The following is a 15,579-nucleotide window of genomic DNA, read 5'->3' on the forward strand; positions in this document are numbered from 1 at the left end:
AAGAATTGTCTGGCATTTAGTGAACATTTTCGAAATTCTCAACTTTCTTAAAATTCCAAACTAAAATAAAGAAGCAAGCTAAAACCGAAAGGAAACAAAAAAATAAAAATAAACGAAAAAAAGGAGCCACGCCCCATGCCTGGGCCGGCGCAAGGTCGCCCCTGGGAGCGAGGGGCTGCGCGCAGGTTACTATATGGGAGGTCCCAATATTTTGATAGGCGTCAAGCCATAAAAGGAAATTCACCACGCCTTTTTTACCAACGAATGGACAAGAACTAAAATATTTATATTTTTAATTCGAATAATCAATCTCAACAGACTGCCATGTAGAGTTTTTGTCAGTGGAAGACGTCGCAGCTGAGGGAAATTGGCTGTATGTTCCTCTCAGGCTGGCAGTATGCTTCTGTCAGGTTATATAAGTACCTAACGCTCATTTTATTTGCCGCTCCAAGTACTGGAGTACTTGACAGAAGCTCAGTCTCAAAGGCATTTTCCTAAGTATGTCTTTAACAAATAGAATTGACAATGTTGTTTCACCAACAAATGTAGAACTGGAAGACCGGCGTTTGGCACAGCGAGAAATAACCTGAGCAGGCTACTGTTGAGGTTGGTTATTCAGAAATAAAATGAAAGAATTCTTGTGGACATATTCAGAAGGTAGAATAAAAATGATATGTAGTTTTGGAACACCGCATTAGATCTAGGTAACAATTAAATATATGAATCACAAACAACACTGAAGCATGCTACTATATGTTCTTCTGTGCAAAAGCTTAACTGATTGTACAGAATTAGCTCACACAGAAAGCAAGATAGCAACAACAGAGTACAACTGTATCGCGTGCAACAACCCAAAGGAGTACAAAACATTTCTGGGTGGTTTGATCCCACATCTCATTCTCCTACAAAAGTAGCTCACAAAAAAATGCCAGCAAAGGAAATATAATCCGACATCTCATTCCCCTGAGACAGTTGATCTTGTACAACAACAGTAACAAAAATGAGTAACTTATAAGGAAACAAACAATTTATTAGTAAAATATAATCTGACATCTCATTCCCCTGAGACATTTGAACAAACATGTGATGGATAACCTTACTCTCCAGATGGCAACCTCCTCGGAACATCAATCTCTGACAGGAAGCAAGCTACCTCAACCCTGTGAGTATTTAACATTCCCAACATATGTAAGATTGCTTGGCAAGGACTAACTAATGTTCTGCAAAAATAATATAATCATCTTCTTAAAAAGGCACTGTACACAGTATTGATTGAAGGAACTCATGACAGCAAATTTTAACTACACTTGAGTACTAGTTTAGTCAAACACCAATCATTTTCCCAGGAATATTGAAAAAACAAAGGCAAGAACCACCAGCTTTGGAAATGAAATTGTTGAAACTAAATTTAAAAAGAAAAGATAAAGGCATATAGCTATCCGCAAGCAGGATATGAATAAACAGTACAGTCAAGAAAAGGGAAATAAATCACTGGCCTTAGAATGAGAACTTGGTGAACTCTGGTATGAATTTGTAGGTCTCTTTGCGTCGTTTTCTTTAGCACAATCTGAGCACAGGAAATTATCTAACTTTTTGGCCTACTCAATGATCATTCCCATACAGGTTGGATGGAACCTGCACATGTTCAAAGGTACAAACTAAATAAACATGTGAATTAAGAAGGTCAACAGTAGCAGAAATACTGAGAATTTGAAAAGAGGGAACGACTCGCTAATTTTACCAACAGTTACCACCATCTTATTAACTTAGTAATCTTTAGAAATGTAAAACATTCTTTTGTGAAAGAACAATAAGCATGCAATGAAGGGAAACATATTACCAATTGAAAGATTTTATCAGCAAGCAAAAGTCTCATTTAAATTTTGAAGCAAGCAGACAAACTCTGTGAATATTAAAGTTTAAAGCAGCCTTTGTTGGGTTGTTAGTGCTTGGAACCTCATTATTAGATCTCTGAAAGAACTTGGAAAATAATGTATCCAATAAGCAAAAATATCATATTTGCGCTTTACCAGAAGTCGTTTTCGATATAGAAAATTAAGCGCCTCTAGAAGATTTTGTAAAAAATATCTATCCACTGGCCAGTGCACTTTGGGATTACAGGGAGCCCATTAGTATCTTATGATCTTACTACCTACAACAAAATACAACAATCCGTAAGAAATTGCAACCAGCATGAAACTGAACCTCAAATATGATACAACAAAATGTAGCAGAGGTGGCTGCAAACACATAACTAGTGGTGTTTTCTTTGACATGGCCTCGCCTCAATGTAGATCTGACCGTGGAAACCTCTTGTGCCTCGCCAGCGATGGTTGTCTGCAGCTTCTACCACTGACTCTCAGGTCTGCAGCGGGGTAATTTATTAGACCAAATCTCATAGAAGAAAACCAATAATTCATTTATAGATCCCGCTGACTAGATATCATTGATCAATATGAAAAATATAGGGAAGTAAATTAGGAGCACATTATAACAATCTATATACTATAACATGAAGAATCATAGATAGGGGGAGCAAGAAGGCTGCATTTCTTCCAAAAGTAGTAGAACAAAACAAAAGAAACGTTATGAAGGTGAGTTTTACCTTTAATTGATTCGAACCATGCTACAGGAACGAAGGTCAGATGAACTTCTATTGCTTCTTCCACTCCCTATTCCAGAAACTGCAAGGAGAGAGAGAGAGAGAGAGAGAGAGAGAGAGAGAGAGAGCAACGAGGCTACCTAGTGACCCTCTCATACTGTAGGAGTTAAATTTCTTTCCTTACTTTTCCCAATAACACCAATCACCCATGTATTGTCCTCCACGACCCATCCCACCATGTCTTCCCATACTAATGTTGTAGACCCTAGGCCGTCGTCACCTGCAGTTTCAGGAGGTCGCGCCTCATTACCATGTACGGGAGGCCAGCGCCCCGCAGCTCCAGGAGGCGCAATATTTGAGACGTCCGCTGTTGCGGGTCATGGTCTCCGCACCTTTTGCTACATACAGGACCTCATCGCCGGACTTCACCGCGGAACCTTAGCCCCGGCAACCCGTTCCACCGACTGGCTTCTCTAGGGCACCATGCGTGCCCTATACACTGCTCTTCCATGCTCTGCTGCTCTCTAAGACTGTTCTGTAAAAGAAAAGAGTAGAACAAAGAAACAGGTACAATGACTTCATTGGACATAGTATCTTGTTGTCCGGTGATTTCTTAGGGTGTTACCTACACTGACCCTACCTCATACATGTGTCGTTTGCTGGTGCAGTGTTCCTCCACCTGAGGTTGCTCCCCCAATTGTTTTTACAGGCAGTGGTGGTGGCTCCATAGTGACAACTTGCACGATCTTTATAGATGGTGATGGTCGCTGTACACAGACTCGCCTCATGGCTTTCATCGATAGTGTTGGTGCACATCACTCCCACGCGGTTGGTGTTTGTGTGCTTACGACGTTGTCTCCTCTATCGACTTCTACCACTGGTATTTGTCGTGCTACACCGCCGCCTCTTTGGGGCTCACATAGGTGGTGGTGGTGGCGGCCACTCCTCTTTTGGTGATTCTACGTCGACCACTTCAGCGGTATCCTTCACCGCGCAAGAGCTTGGACAACTTCGACACCTACTTAAGCTTTTGGTTTTTCATCGCCCGGTGCTTTTGTACAGTCGGGTATATTTCCATGGATCCTTTGAATTGGAGCATATTTTCATATAACTCATGATTCTTCCAGTTTGTCCTCTATTCAAACCTCTAGCTTCTCCTGTTCATGTTCTTACTGTTGATGGTACTTCCCTCCCATTCGATAGTTGAGACACTTTGTCTTGTCATGTTCTTTCTTTTGCTCACCTTCCTTGACTTACCATGTAACTCATTTTAGGTGGTTAGATTGTTGACTGGTTGTAGATTAGGACCGTCACACGGGTGCTCTACTTGGTGCCAATCTCTTCGCCTTTGTTACCTCGACTACCAGCTCTCTATCGCATCATTGTCTTGGTCACTTCTGTCTCTCGTCCCTCATCCTTTGGTTCAACGTGGATATGTCTCCGGCATTGGGTCTTTAGACTGCCAGGTTGTCTGCTTGGTAAACAGTTCCGTTATTGCATCCTCATAGCAAGACGGTTTCTCAACACCCGTTCGATCTTGTTCACTCTGATGTTTGGGATCCAACTCCATTTGCCTCGAAAAGAGGCCATTCTTTACTATAATATCTTTATAGATGATTCCTCCGTAAGTTTGCCGCCATGACTGCCCATGATTGTGTCTTCCCTGCCATGCCACCATGCTTGACCCAGTTTTCCACTCATATTTGTGTCTTCCATGTAGATTCTGCTCATAACTGTACCTCTCATTTGTTGCGTGGATTCCTTGTTGAGCAGGACAAACTTGCTCTGCTGTGCTCATGCTCAGAATGGTGTTGACGAGCACAAGCATCATCACTTTCTTGAGGCAGCTCGTGAATTGATGATCGTCGCGGCTCTTCCGCCTCACTTTTGGGTTGAGGTTGTTCCTACTTCCACCTATCTCATCAAAATTCAACCTTCCTCTGCTTTGCAGGGTGACATTTCTATCGAGCATCATTTTGGTTGTTCTCATGACTCGGTGCTTCGTTTGTTTGGTTGTCGTTGCTATGTTTTGCCACCCCCCCCCCCCCCCCCCCCCCCGAACGCACCAAACTGACTGCTCAGTCAGTTGAATGTCTTCACAATGACGAGCACAACGGCTATCAATGTTGGGATTCTGTGGGTCGTCGAATACGCATTTCTCGGGATGTGACTTTTGATGAGTCTCGTCCTTCTCTATCCACGCCCATCCTCCCATTTAGGATATTCCTTTCCTCACTTTTCCTGATACAACTATCACTCATGTGTTGCCCTCGTCCACCCATCCCATCATGTCGTCCCATACTACTCTTGTAGACGCCATGCCATCGTCACATGTGGCTTCCGCACCTCATTTGTTACCTTAGGCAACCTCACCACGCTCATCCCATGTGGCTCCTCCGGTGATTCCCCCTCGTCCTCTTATATTTACCACATTGGTCGTCCACTTGTTGTGGATTCTTCTGATGCACCATCTCCCTTGACAACCATGCCTCCTATTGGCCACGCATCGCCTCCAGCTCAACCTACTATGGCTTCTGCACTCACCCGCTTCCCCCTATTGTATACTATGGTTATTCTGGCATCATTCTTCTCGAGATGAATGCTCATGACGGTGTTGTTCACCTCGAACTGCAACATGCGATGGCATAAGAGATTGCTGCTCGTGAGTGCATCAATACATGGGATCTCATTTCGCTTCCTCCTCATGCTCGTCTGTCACTTGTAAGTGGGTCTACAATGTTAAGGCTGGTGGTTCTCCCAAACATTACATGGCTCGTTGTGTGGCCCGTGGTTTTCAACAAAAATATGGCCATGACTACGATGGCAGAGTGCCATGCCATGCCATGGTCGTGACTACGATGGCACCTCACTCCACAACAACCATGCCATGCCATCACAAGTAGCAGATCCATGTGTAGACATCGGATCTACCCACAATCGTCCACTGTCATGGCCAACACACGGGCATATGCCCTCTTCCTGTCTTCCTCGCTTCCTTATCGCCATCCCTTCTTCGCTCGGCTCTAGGTCCAAAGACTGACGGCAATGACAGTCCACTCTCGGCAGTGTTTTCACCCTTCCCCCACACCTCCCGCGTACTCTCCATTGCCTGCCAGAACGGCAAGGCATCCTTCACATGTTTGCAAGTTGCTTTGTGTGCTGCCTTGTTCCTACATCCTGTGCTCCCATGCAGGTTGCCCAAATAGCCACAAGCTCAGGCACCACCACTGGCGGAGCAAGAGCACAAGCAGTCGGCACCATCTCCGTCTTACGCGAGGACGCATAGCGCCCAGGAGCACGACGCTACCTGTCGCCAAGGCCAGGGACGACCAACAAGGGAACATGAAATGCGGAACCAAGTCCGTGACACAAAACCCATAAACAGGGGAAGAACGCTATGTCAGATCGACTAGAAATGGAGAGTGCATGAGAGTTACGGGGATGCAATGAAAACACTGTCAAGAGCAACACGCACTTGCCATCCTGTCTTTTCTTCACATGAACTTGCAAATAGGGAGGTATGAGGAAGCAATGAAAATGATGTCAGGAGCAGCACGCCCTCGTCATCCTCTGTCTTTTTCACTTGAACTTGCAAATAGGAACCCTGAGCTGAGATGCTCGTCCTAGTTTTCCCTCGTAGTATTCTATATAAGACTTGTCACTTTCTTTCCCCTGGCGCCAAGGGCAGGTCCTTGACTGACGCGGGGTTGCCTGGAATCATAACATCTTGCGAGGTGGCTTCGTACCAAAGTCATAACCAAGGAAGGGTCAAAATCATCTTTCGTTCCACGACCACCTTGGCACCTACTAGCCCAGCTACCTCAGGCCAAAATGCCAAAATAAGAGTAAGGCTTCTTGTTATTAGAAATGTCCAAAAATTATCATATAAGTGTGCTGCCATGAGGTTGAGCACTGAACTCATTTCTAGGCTGGAAGCACATCTTTCCATGGATCCTTGATATTGGAGAGTCTTTTCATATGACTCATGCTTCTTCCAGTTTGTCCTCCACTCAAACCTTTAGACTCTCATGTTCATGTTCTTATTGTTGATGGTACTTCCCCTCCCATTCGATAGTCTAGGCACTATTAGCACTTCGTTGTCATGTTCCTTGACTTACCATGTAGCTCATTTCAAGTGTAAGATTGTTGACTCAGGAGTAGTCATCCTCATCTTTGGCTCTTGTTTAGATTAGGATCGTCACACGTGTGCTCTACTTTGTGTTGGCCCTCAGCGCAGTGACTCCCAGGTCCTCCAGGAGCTTGAATGGCTTCACCTGCCTTGCTGCCACCACCGCTACTCTCTTCACCTATGTTTCCTCGGTTGTCGGCTCTATGTGGCATCATTGTGGGTCACTTGTATGGCTCTCATCCCTCGTCCTTAGTTCAATGTGGTTTTCTTGGATCTATCTCAGGTGTTGTGTCTTTAAACTATCGGGTTTGTCAGCTTGGTAAACAGGTTCGGTTACTTTATACTCATAGCGAGGCGGTGTCTCAACATCCTTTCAATCTTGTTCACTCTGATGTTTGGGGTCCAGCTTCCTTCGCCTCGAAAGGAGGCCATCGCTACTATATTATGTTTATAGATGATTACTCTTGACACACATGGATATATTTCGTATCTTCTTGTAGTGAGATCTTATCGGTGAGAAGTTTATCACCATGGTTCATACCCAGTTTTCCACTCCCATCAATGTCTTCCGTGTAGATCCTGCTCGTGAGTATATCTCTCATTTGTTGTGGGATTCCTCGCTGAGCAGGGCGCACTTGGTCAGTTCTCTTCTCCTAGTGCTCATGCTCAAAATGGTGTTGATGAGCGCAACCATCGTCACTTTCTTGAGGTAGCTCGTGCGTCGATGATCGCCGCCTCTCTTCCACCTCACTTTTGGGTTGAGATTGTTCCTACTTCCACCCATCTCATCAATATTCACCCTTCCTCTGCTCTGCAAGGTGACATTTCTCTCGAGTGTCTTTTTAGTTGTTCTTGTGACTACTCAACGCTTCATTTGTTTGGTTGCGGTTGCTACCTTTTCTTCGTCTGTTTCCTTGGCTACCGACTCTCTGTGGCATCATCGTCGGTCAATTGTATGGCTCTCGTCCCTCACCTCTCAACGTGATTTTCTTGTATCTATCTCGGGTGTTGTCTTTAAACTGTCAAGTTTGTCGGCTTGGTAAACACGATTACTTCATCCTCATAGTGAGACGATCTCTCAACGTCCTTTTGATCTTGTGAACCTTTTGATCTTGTTCTCTCAAGCGTCTTTTTAGTCATTCTCATGGCTACTCAACGCTTCTTTTGTTTGGTTGCAGTTGCTACCTTTTCTTTTTGCCCCCCCCCCCTCCCGTGAACGCACCAAACTGGTTGCTCAGTCTATTGAATATCACTTGTTAGGATCCTTCTCATGGGATGCTCATTTCTCAGGATGTGGCTTTTGATGAGTCTCATCCTTTCCATCCATGTCCATCCTCCCATTGACGATATTTCTTTCCTCACTTTTGCAGATACGACTATCACCCACGCATTGTCCTTATCCACCCATCCCACCGTGTCTTCCCGTACTAATATTCTAGACTCCATACCATTATCACATGTGGCTTCCTCACCTCGTTCTAACCCTGAGGCTACCTCAAACCTCGCTCATCCTGTGAGGCTTCTCCGGTAATTCCCCCTCATCCTCTTCTTACCACATTGGTTGTCCACATGTTGTGGATTCCTCTAATTCGCCATCTCCCTCAACTACCAAACCTCCTTCTATTGGTAACGCATTGCCTCCAACTCAACCTACTATGGCTTCCGTGCTCGCCCGCTTTCCTCTATTGAACGCTATGGTTATTCTGGCACCACTCTTCTCGAACGACTTCTTACTTTGACGCTGTCAAAAATGCCTTTCTTAATTGAATGAAGTGACATAAAATGAGTGTCCACAGCACCCGCACCGGCCCTCCATGTAGTATGAATAATTTGTATATTTGGAATTTCATCATCATGGAAACAAGGCCACACAACAACTAAACTAGCAGGAGTAGGAAGGCATCCTTGGTATAAAACAATACCAACATGAATTGAGGATGGAAGTGCATATCATGGATGGTACACAGACCACATATATGCAGTCAGAATATCATGGAGGCAGGCCGGGAATAAATAAAGTGGTGATACTACATCTTGAAACGAACAAGACTGCTCCATGTGTGTAGTGGGAAACTACATACATATATATGCATATATATTTGGGTGTGCTGCCTAGTTGTTGAGTGCGAAGAAGAAGAAGTGTTTCAGACTTTGAGTGGGATGGGAATCAACATGAACATGAGCTATATATATTCTATCAATTCCTGCTCAAAGACATATATATTCAGCAAGTTTCTATCAGGCAGGCTAGTGGCAGCAAGGCAGAGAAACAAACAAACAGTAGCACCATCGTTATGCGAGGGCGTACTGTAGCAGCCTAACCAGATATAGCCATGGCACGATGGCCACACCGAACTCAGAGCAACCACTGGAGGTGAGGAGAGGAACTCACCGTAGCTGTTTCTGTAGCCGCGGCCACCATCTCACGGAAGCAACGCCAAGGTGCCTGGTGCGATGAACCCCTTATCGTCTGCATCGGTGATGGTGTTATACCGAATCGAATCCTGCTGCACAAGAAGGGCAAGAGAAATAACAAATAATCTTGAGGTCAAATCGAAAAACAAAACAAGAAGTGATGAACTTGAGCTTGAAGAAAACATGGGGTGACCTAGTTCCGCACACGCACACGCGCGCACACACACAGGGCTAGAGGTGAACACAGACCACCTACATCGGAAGAGAATTGCTAATAATCTGAGAGATGCGGTGTATTCAATTATTTATTATTTATTTATAGAAGCAAGCTCAAACTGGGCTTGTAGTCAGTGGCGCACCTGCATGTAGAAGATACTATGGGCATGGCGGCCAGAGTTGTGGATGTGGAACGAGTTGTCGCCATGGCCTGTCGCAAGTGGCCGAGGAGTCATTACAACAATATTGAAAAAACAAAACAGTATGGGGCACGCTATTAACAACTAAAGTCAGAAGAAAGTTTGTTTGTTGAATCTAATGATATGTTCATTTTTCTTGTAGGGTATGGAATTTGCGACTACTTTTGACTAAACATTTCATAACTTGACGGGCAAAGCATTAATGACCCATCGGCGAACAGGAAAATATAGCAACATATATTCATTATTCACCTTCAGGATCAGCAAAGTTTCCAGATGTTTTCTCGAAATAATCACAACAAAATCAAACCCGCGAACACCAATAGATCTAAATCATCTCTATTCTCAAGCAATGCTGCAAAGGTCTCTAATTTTTCTCTCCCAAGTAACGACCGAATAGATAGAAACCCACAAGACGTAGAGTTTCCAATTCACCTCTCAAACACATTACTATTATAACTAGGAAATTCCCCCTGTGTTGCAACGGGGGCATAAATATTCTAGCGGTGCAACATTGACTGTGTCAAACATATATCTTTGGGAGGATCAACATGCACATCAGATGACTAATTTTAAAGAAACGAACCAGCCTTTTTGTAATTTCAGTACAAACAAGGTAAATTTCAGTACAACACTAACAGGGTACATTCAAGTCCAAGAAGTCCAAGTATCTTGACAAAATTTCAGTAGTAGTCAAATTTCAGTGCAAGGGGATGTTTCAATAGCTCCAGAAAAGTTCAGTACAGGTGAAAAATTCAATATCCTCAGAGAAGTGCTTGCATGAATATGAACCAAAAATAGTCCTAGATCAGGAAAGGTACATCATGTTATAATCCACATTAAAGGTTATATGTCATGAACTCATGATTCCACGGTCACACAAGAAAGTAAACAAACCATTTCTTTGTCACCATTTGTAAAACTGTTTAGAAACTATTCCTAGCCAGGAACAAAGTATGCCTAGCAAGCCAGGAGCAAAAACATTTATTATGCAGACAAATGAAATTCAGAGAACGTCAAAGAATCTAGCTTAGAGTACAGCAGCAAAGACTTGTGTCAAATGCCTCCAACACAAGGCGAACATTCTGTATAACTCAAGAAATTTACCTTTCTGGCTTCATCTCTTTGTCCAAATAAAATCTGCAATTCCTTTCTTTCAAAATCTACCAGACTGCAGAAGAGGCAAGATCAATCTTCTTATATGCAATAATCTCAAACTAATAAGTTCTTGCTCAAGACATATAAATCTTGCCAATAAAGCATGCGGCATCAGTATAATTCTCCAGGAGCTGATAAAAGGAGAAGCATACACATAGAAAATAATTTATCTATTTGTGTGGGGCACTGTGGTATAATTATTCAGGAACTGATAGCAGGAGAAGCATACTTGGAGAAATTAATTTATCTATTTGTGTGGAGCATGCTAAAACATACAGGATAGGCAGGTTCTTGTGGATACCATGATATGAAAAGGCAGTCAGAGAGTTTTTAATATTCCATGGCAAGGCAATGATTTATGATGTACTCTCTCGGTCTCCTCTCCCCACGGATATATGCTACTGTGACAACAAGCATTGCATAAAACAGCTCTGCCTAGTGCATACACAGTCGGTGTCTAATTGCTTCTCTCATATTCTTCAATTACACAAGACAGCAAATCGAAAAGATAACTTTAGCAGAGTCTAGCTACACATATTTGAAGTAGAACATATAGAACAATGACAAATGATGGTGTGCACAACAGAAGACCAAATTACCTGTATTAGATCGAACAGAGCACGCTGAACACTGGCTTCTTTCTCTGGCCAGAGTAATTATTTTGGGACTGGTACTGCTTAATTTGGATGCAGCTTATGCAGATATGTTGGCAGTGAGACAAATCTGCAGTTCAGAAGAGCAAGGTAAATTCTGAAGTTCAGTGCCCTGTTCAGAACAGAAAGACAAATCAAATCTGCTTAATTTGGATGTTCCTCCTTTCCAAATCTGCAATTTCTTTCTTTCAAATCTACCAGACTGCTTAATTAATTTACAAACAAAGACACTTCCGGATGTCTCAAAAGCTTACAGATTTATAGGGAAGAATGCACCTGGCAAGTTGTTGGCAATGCCGTTGATGTGCCACTGCGAAGAAAGGAGGCGGGGAAACAAAACCCTAGAAAACATGTTGCTTGTGCCGCTTGTCGTGGAAGAGATGTGAAGCTCAAGGTGCGGCCTGTGCCGCTGCCGTCGAAGAGACGGGGGCTCACCGGCTGAGGAACAGAGCACCCTGAGCGAGCGTTGGACGAGGAAAGGGGCTTGCGCCATTGGTGGCCGTGGAAGAGGAGCGACGAATCCACTGGAGGGGCGACAGATCAGGCCTACTGCCGTCGATCTCTACCCGTGGCAGCGTTGTCGATCCTTTGAAGCCGCCATCGGCCTTGGACACCCGGCCAGATCAACCGCCTGGGCGCGTCGAGCTCTGTCGCAGCCACGCGCCGAAGATCACCGACGCGCCCCTTGTTGCTGGAATCCGAAATTCCTCGCCGGCAGATTGAGGTGGAGTAGGAGGCTGAGAGGGGAGGCGGGACGGCGGGAGCAGCGGCGTTCATCTCTGCTCGCTCGCCAGCCGCCGGAGGAGTTGCTAGGGCGGGCGGCCGAAGGGGGGAGCGGCGCCGCGGCGGTGGATTCGATTTGGGGTCGGTTTCGTTGCGCGTTTCGGCCTGCCGTCGGGTGACTCCTGGGCCGTCGGTGACTCTTGGGCCGTCGTTTCTCCGGGTTTTTTTTTTAAATCGTTTCTCCGTTTCTAGTGGTTGCCTGGTTGGGGCCCGCTGTTGCAGGGGCTCAAAAGTAAGTTGTGCGCACCCCCTAAAAAAAAGTAAGTTGTGTGCGTGTTTTCCATCTTAAAGAATACTATAGCAAATCATAATTATATTTTGTCATCTTCAACAACATAATCATATATTCATAGTAATAGGGGTTAGAATTCCACCTACAGAAAATATTAATGTCTAAAATATTGTATTATACAATGAAGAGTGTCAATAGGAGTAACAACATGTCTACATAAAATAAAATAAATATTTATAATGCTTTTACGTTAAAAATGGCGCCTTCACAAAATATACAAATGTTAATAGGAAAGGTTATATCATCCACTCTATTTCAGTAATATTTATTTCTTAAAGCATGATATATGAAGTTTATTTGATGAAAATGTTCACTCATATATAGAATAATGCTAAATTACTATATGGCATTACAATTTTATATTAGAAAAAAATAAGCCAATAAGGATGATGCTAAATTTTCTTCATACAAATCAAATAATATGTGTCGTTATTAAACTATCTAAAGTTCTGGCACGTGCATCGAGCGGGTCACTTTGCTAGTAATTATATAATAGTGCAATTGTTGCACATATTGTATAGGATTTATGTACACACTTTTACACTTGCATAACATCCTAAGAATACTCATTTTAAAAAAAAAACTAATAATCAAAAAGAAAAAGCAAAAGCAAAAACGAATTAGAACAGAAAAAATGATAGACAAAAAAGAAAGATAGGGGAAGGCTGGGTCGTCAGATGGGTTGATGGGCTTCAGCCTATTAAGGATTGACTGACCCAAAAGAGAGGTCAGTCAAATTCCTAGCCCAGATCAGACACACCACAAATATAGAAAAAAGAAGTTCCTCAAAAAATAGAAAAAAGAAAGCACAAATCTTCAAGCAACAATCAATGTCGATATGCTGGCTTGTTAAGTGTGGAAACTGCGACACCTCTCTACTCACATCGATATGCGTGTGGCTGCTTTTACTGGATGTCATATTTTATGTACGGAACTAAAATGTTGGTGCTCGACACCCATAGAATGGAGTTCTCCATTGCTAAAACCGCACCTGATGGTTTTGCTATGGCCATGGTGGAGGCTGGGCAAGGCGGGCCTGGGGTGTTCATGCTTCATTATGGGGGATCCAAGCTCAATTATAGCATTAGGCAAAACGATGGTGCGAGTTTGAGCCAGTGGCTAGAGGAGAAAACAATCTCATTGGGTTATGGGTGCTACATCATAGGTTCAACGGAGAGGTACTTCCTCTTGTATCAGCTGCGAAGCCCGTTGCCCCGATCGAGGCGTTTTCATGCTGGACGTCCGAACATTTCAGCTTGAGAGACTGTCTGGTCAACGGTTGGGCCGCACATATAGTAACTTCCCACTGTCGTTGTTGTCGTCACCGACAGTATCAGGCGGTAAGCTTTCTATCACATCCAGGTTATATGATTTTTATGACATGCTTGTTGATTCCTGACAGTGCATTATTGGGATTGCAACTTTTCTTTAAGCGACTTGGTACTTAACTTTTATGTGCTTTTGGCAAGGTTAGCTCAGTAGCATAATTGTTATTTGCTTGTTTGTCCATTCTAATTGCCATTTAAAACTTTTTAAACAAGTAAAAGAAAGGAAGGATCTTACACGCTATGATTAGCATTCTTGAGGGGTCGTGAAATCATAAAGAAAACTGGATTGTAGCAATTATTTTCGAGAAATGGTTTTTATGATTAATTTGATGGAGATGGTATAAAAGTGTAAAATCATTTTAACCTTTGGATTGTTTCACCTTTGAAACATTCATTCTAGTCAGCGGGACTTTACACCTACACATTTACCTTATGACGTTGGTTTGGAATAAATCCGCATAATTGGTATGTTTGCAGGTAAAATGCCGAGCCACACTGTTTTTGATCTCCTATATATGATGGTGATGATATGAGTAAAACTGGAATGATGTCGATTAGTTTATGAAGGAATTATTCCAAATTTGTTTGCTCAAGAGACACGGCATTCATATAGCAAGAAGAGCTTGCCATCTTATGCCAAAAAAGGGAACCAACCTGTGCTCAATATAAATTGGTAGCATTGCATCCACATTTTGTAGACAGTTCAAACTTTCACTTGTCTATTCTCAATCCTTCAAAGCACATGCCATATGCAACCAATCAATTTTGTAGGATGGCAGATGGCGCACATAGTTTGTTGATTGTTGCTACCGAGATCCCTGAGTTTTTTTTCCTTCACTGGCTGAAGCTAGGAATTTGTTATTCCATATTAGCTAATTTGTGTTGAAATGGGACACAGAGCTTATTGGAAAGTAGTTCATCACAGAAATCCGTTCATGTGACTCCTACACCAATTAGTGAGGAAGCTAATGATGATGATCATGTAACTTCAGATCAAGTTACTACCGAACCTCGTAGGTCAACCAGAGTGAGATCCGCACCAGAGTGGTATGGTAATCCTGTTCTGTAGGTCATGTTACTTGACCATGACGAACCTACGAACTATGAGGAAGCGATGATGAGCCCAGATTCCGCGAAATGGCTTGAGGCCATGAAATCTGAGATGGGATCCATGTATGAGAACAAAGTGTGGACTTTGGTTGACTTGCCCGATGATCGGCAAGCCATAGAAAATAAATGGATCTTCAAGAGGAAGACGGACGCTGATAGTAGTGTTACAATCTACAAAGCTAGACTTGTCGAAAAAGGTTTTTGACAAAGTTCAAGGTGTTGACTACGATGAGATTTTCTCACTCGTAGCGATGCTTAAGTCTGTCCGAATCATGTTAGCAAATTGCCACATTTTATGAAATCTGGCAAATGGATGTCAAAACTACATTCCTTAATGGATTTCTTAAAGAAGAGTTGTATATGATGCAACCAGAAGGTTTTGTCGATCCTAAAGGTGCTAACAAAATGTGCAAGCTCCAGCAATCCATCTATGGACTGGTGCAAGCATCTCGGAGTTGGACTATACGCTTTGATGAGTTGATCAAAGCATATAGTTTTATACAGACTTGCGGTGAAGCCTGTATTTACAAGAAAGTGAGTGGGAGCACTACAACATTTCTGATAAGTATATGTGAATGACATATTGTTGATCGGAAATAATGTAGAATTTTCTGAAAGCATAAAGGAGTATTTGAAAGGTGTTTTTCAGAGAAAGACCTCGGTGAAGCTGCTTACATATTGAGCATCAAGATC

At 43.1% G+C, this 15,579-nt stretch overlaps 1 long non-coding RNA gene across 5 annotated transcripts; it reads right to left on the bottom strand.

Moving 5' to 3' along the window:
* Window positions 1-1,496: 1,496 nt before the first annotated feature.
* On the bottom strand, window positions 1,497-12,253 carry LOC123143176 (uncharacterized). 5 transcript variants are annotated; one of them, XR_006470709.1, is made up of 9 exons: window positions 11,650-12,253; window positions 11,320-11,443; window positions 10,670-10,733; window positions 9,506-9,573; window positions 9,340-9,398; window positions 9,124-9,235; window positions 2,256-2,365; window positions 2,031-2,152; window positions 1,497-1,635 (listed from the first exon to the last, which is right to left on the bottom strand). It is a non-coding gene; the product is annotated as an uncharacterized lncRNA (long non-coding RNA). The 5 variants fall into 5 exon arrangements; XR_006470705.1 differs by having other exon boundaries at window positions 2,031-2,365; XR_006470707.1 differs by having other exon boundaries at window positions 2,031-2,365; window positions 9,124-9,238.
* Between the last annotated feature and the right edge of the window lie 3,326 nt (window positions 12,254-15,579).

The sequence above is a fragment of the Triticum aestivum genome, chromosome 6D (assembly GCF_018294505.1).
Source record: "Triticum aestivum cultivar Chinese Spring chromosome 6D, IWGSC CS RefSeq v2.1, whole genome shotgun sequence".
NCBI classification, from domain to species: Eukaryota; Viridiplantae; Streptophyta; class Magnoliopsida; order Poales; family Poaceae; genus Triticum; species Triticum aestivum.